Source organism: Danio aesculapii, chromosome 9, assembly GCF_903798145.1.
Source record: "Danio aesculapii chromosome 9, fDanAes4.1, whole genome shotgun sequence".
In the NCBI taxonomy this organism is placed as follows: domain Eukaryota; kingdom Metazoa; phylum Chordata; class Actinopteri; order Cypriniformes; family Danionidae; genus Danio; species Danio aesculapii.
The window spans coordinates 10,943,901-10,948,680 of record NC_079443.1 but is presented as its reverse complement, the minus strand read 5'-3'; the positions used below and the strand labels follow the sequence as shown (position 1 = coordinate 10,948,680).

The 4,780-nt window shown below is 36.3% G+C and overlaps 1 long non-coding RNA gene across 1 annotated transcript; it reads right to left on the bottom strand.

Moving 5' to 3' along the window:
- Window positions 1-2,359, bottom strand: LOC130235046 (uncharacterized). Its single transcript, XR_008838357.1, has 4 exons — window positions 2,117-2,359; window positions 469-526; window positions 281-379; window positions 1-168 (listed from the first exon to the last, which is right to left on the bottom strand). It is a non-coding gene; the product is annotated as an uncharacterized LOC130235046 (long non-coding RNA).
- Between the last annotated feature and the right edge of the window lie 2,421 nt (window positions 2,360-4,780).

Below are 4,780 nucleotides of genomic sequence, written 5' to 3'. Positions count from 1 at the left end.
ATACCTGCTCATCATAAACCTTCAAAAGATTAGCCAGGGTATCTGCTGTCTTGTCAGTTTTGGATGCTGTTTGCCTTAAAATTGTCATCAAATGAAATAGGTGATGGTGCAGTTGTCCAAAGAATTTGTGGGGAAAATTCTCATTTGTAACATGTTGGTACTCTGCAGCTAAAAAAAAAACAAGAGAAAATTTCATAAAACAAACCCACACTACAAAATATATAATGCTAGAAAAAATATATTAATATCATTATTATGTTTCATTTACTTATTTTTTTACCTCAGATGAAAATCAGGTGTTGATCAGATCAGATGTTGATATCAGGATCTTCATATTGTAAACTGAACTCAAGGTCTAGCTGAAGTTTCACTTTCCTTGCTGCAAAAGTATCATTGCAAAATACACTGTAATATTTATTTTAACTGGATATGCCAGGCATAGTAGTACAAAATGAATATTTTACCCACCTTTTACATGCCTCCATATAAGAATCTTTCTGTAGTCAGCAACAACCGACCTTCAATTCTGTATTTACACAAAGTCACAGTGTCATTCAGCTGAGAGTGGAAGTAGTACAATTGCATGATGTCTAACGTCAACCCCCAAAACGGTTAGCAATAGAGCTGATCATCATGTTAGTTGCTTTGATTCGATGAACACGGATTTGACTTAAACAGTATTGAAATTTTAAAAAATGAATAGGACGAAAAATAAATTTAAGGCCTGTTTTTAAAAGCTAGAAATAACAAAACTTACCTTATTGTCTAATGATGTAAAAATATATAGCCTAAAAAATATATATATTTAAGATATAAATATATTTTAAGCTGCAAAATTTGCACATCAGAAAAACTATTTCTTGTTTACCACGTCTGGATGATTAGAATATTTGTTTTGTTATTATTTTATTTAATATTTTATTTAATAATTTTAATTACTTTGTATTACTGTGTTATAGATAGGCATACTTTGTTTTTAGGCTATATATATTCTCTCCAGAGTAAATATTTAAAAAAAATTGATTGGAAAAAAAACGTTTACCATACCTTTAACATATATTTGACTTAAATGACATTTAAAATCATTTAACTGATCGCATTGATCAGGTAATCATTGATATGCAGAGATGTCTTCTCGATCGCAGGGAAATAATCAGTGCTGATCAGTACTGGTGATTGAGGTAAAGTTAGTTTTATATTTACACATTCAGACTTTCTCCTTAATAATATAATATAATTTCAGAAAAGTAGTTTTTGCATATTCTAAATAGTAAAATCATATTAGCAGCCAATGACTTTCAAAGTACAACATTGTTCAGTCAAAAAAATTGTGCATTAAGTGTAACGTTAATGTTGTTTTCATGTCATACTTGTATATGATTTCAGACCGAATACACAAAGTACCATGGTAAACGACATATAGAGAGAGTCACAAGTTGTTACTGGACGAATGTATGAATATAAAACCAACTTTACCTCAATGTGCTAGTGTGAGATGAAGCTCTGCTCTGTACCTGCTCAGGTGAGGAGCACAGCTTAAATGTTCTCCGTTAGGCTCTCGTGTATGGATCAGCATGCAACAAGCTGTGTGACAGACAGCTACGTTTTGAGGCTAAGTTTTTGCTTGTCATCAGAAAATACCGTTCAGTATTTAGGCGGAGATTATATGAGTTATGATTATGCGCCTTTCGTTTCCGTAGTGCCTACAGATCGCGAAGATAATACCACATTCACAGTCTGGACAGAGTTCAGCGCAGTGCCATGACGTGCGGTTGTGTGAGCGCGCGTCACCATGACAACCTAAACGCATGCTCGCGCCAAGATTTAAAAATATGTAAAACATTGAATCTGCCGATTTCAAATGTTTTTGTCCTTATAACACTGTTAAAATTCATAGTTAACACATTACAACTAACGCTAACGTTGCACTGATTCAACTTTTTTTAAACAGTAATGTTAACGTTAGTTAGCAACAAGTGGGGCTAAACACGTTTTCTGTAATGCACGACATGTAAACGCATTCAGACAAACTCTACATTACATTGAACTGTTACTGTGATTATATTGATTAAAACATAAATTTAATATTTCTTGGATTTGTAAATAGTTTACTTACTGTAGTGTGAAGCGAGGCCGATCCGCCATCTTGAAAAAACGAATGAAGCACGAGAACGTACGTGAACCTGGATGACGTCACACGCAAAATCACTGGGCTGAAAGATTTTGAGTTAATGAAACTTTAAAGAGACATTTTGTATAAATTAAACACAGCAAAATCGTTCACCTTACTTGAAAGATTTAATTTTTACAAACTCAAAAATAAGAAAAAGTTCTAAATACTCATCTAGGTTAATTAAGATTAACGAATTTTAATGATTTAAGTTAATACAACTCAGTTCAGTTAATTAGTTACAGCATTAGGGTTTACAGTGAATACATAAACCCAATTTTTACCTTATTAACTACTGGTAAAGTAGTTTTGGTAGTAGTAGTATTTTTTAAGCTAGTAGTGTTAGTTAACTGTTTTTTAAATGCACTGTAAAAACACTGGGTTCCACACAATTCCTTCATGTTGTCCCAAAACAAATTGATAAAGATTTTAATAAAATTTTAAATTGATTGAACATAAAACAATCAAGTTATTCTGACCACAAAAATTTAAGAAATGTGTTGTTTCAACTCATTTTAAATAAGTAGTTTGAACAAGAAGCTTTTTTTGAGTAGCGAATTGTGACCTAAAATAAAGTTTTTCCGTAAAATACCCATCATTTATATATAATTATTTCTGTTTAATTACTATTTATAATTAAACACTTAATTTATGAAACAATGTGCATCTTTTCTTTTTATACTTGACAAAGATCACTGAAGGGACAAATTGAGGAAGTGAGTAAACTGTAAAAAAAAAAAAAACTTTCAAGAATTCCCTGCTGAAAAATCCAGCTTAAACCAGCCTAGGCTGGTTGGCTGGTTTTAGCTGGTTGACCAGCCTGGTTTTAGAGGGGTTTTGGCCATTTCCAGGCTGGTTTCCAGCCATTTCCAGCCTGGTCTTAGCTGGTCAGGCTGGAAAATGACCAGCTAAATCCAGCTAAAACCAGCTTGACCAGCCTGGTTTAAGCTGGACATAGCTGGTTTTGGCTGGGCTTCCAGCCTGGCAAGGTGGTCAAGCTGGTTTTAGCTGGTCATTTTCCAGCCTGACCAGCTAAGACCAGGCTGGAAATGGCTGGAAACCAGCCTGGAAATGGCCAAAACCCCTCTAAAACCAGGCTGGTCAACCAGCTAAAACCAGCCAACCAGCCTAGGCTGGTTTAAGATGGTTTTTTCAGTAGGGTTGTGCTGTTTCATTCATTTTGGACATTCATTTCATTCATTTTTGAACAAGCAGCAACAAGCAGGGAGTGATTTACATCCCTAAATAATCACAACATAATAGAAATGGATAAATAACTTACATTATGTATGAAAACACAATCATTAAGCACATTATTACATGTGCTTATAAGTTAAGAATAGAGCATTTGTAGCTTCAGTTATAAACTGCTTACCAACATTTATTAATGTAGAGTTAATGCTTAACAAATAGTGAATTTACTATATGATAATGCTTGATAAATGATTCATAGTGTGTAGTTATTATAAAGTGTTACCAAATACTCAGTACAGGAATAATAGTAAGAACGGTAAGTGAGTTTTCCTTAAAACAAGCAAAATAATCTGCCAGTGTAGTATGGAGCTAATAGTATGCCAAAACAACCTGAATTTAAATTGTGTTAATTTGAATTATTAACAATTGTAATTTAATAAATCAGAATTTTTATATGCCGTTAAAATTTGTTTTTAATTTGAATTTCTTAATTTGAATTTCTTAATTTGAATATTGAGTATTTGAAATTCAAGATAACGTTACGGTGACTAAAGTAACCCTTCGTTCCCCGAGGGGGGGAACGGAAATGCTATGTGGAAACTTCCACTATGGGGATTTCGTCAGAAACCAATCACCTGAAAGAGTATAAAAACGGGCCAATGAAATGCCAATGAGTTGGCGGCGTCAGCGTGCACAGCTGTCGTCAATGACAATCAGTCATGCTATAAAGACGCAGCCAGTGCCATGCTTGACATCCTATTCTAGCTGAAGAGACTTTCACTCTCAACAGCTAAGGGACAATCGTTGTGGCGAAGGAACATAGCATTTCCGTTCCCCCCCTCGGGGAACAAAGGGTTACTTTAGTAACCGTAACGTTCCCCTTCGGATGGGGAACTCCAATGCTATGTGGAAACTTCCACTATGGGGAAATCTATGGAAAACGCCGCAACGAAAGAACCTTACTGGCGAAGGGTGTGCCATGCAGTAGAGCGAGCGCACCTACAGCGCCCCGAGACACAGTCTTCCAACGTGTCCCCTGGCTCTTACTTACCTTACATACCTGTTCAGGAACAGTTATATTTTTCGGGGAGTCGCAATAACCCAGTAAAATAGGTTTTAGTACGACTGTACGTTGGGAAAGCGTTCAGTCCTGATAGGAAGGATGCTGCGGAGCTCACCTGCTACCCAGAGGGGAGACCTGGTGACAACCTGTGGACTAGCCCAGAGATGGGGAGTCCATGCATAAGGATGGTTAGCGGGGAGGGAAGACACGAGCCCGCCTATAAGGGGGGACTAAACCGTGGCTGAGTGAGCGTATGGTATTGCCAGCGGGGATCACGCATAGCAGGCACCTATACCCAGAATGCGGGCTGACCAGCGGGCATGCCAACAACGTAACTGGCCAACACCTGACTC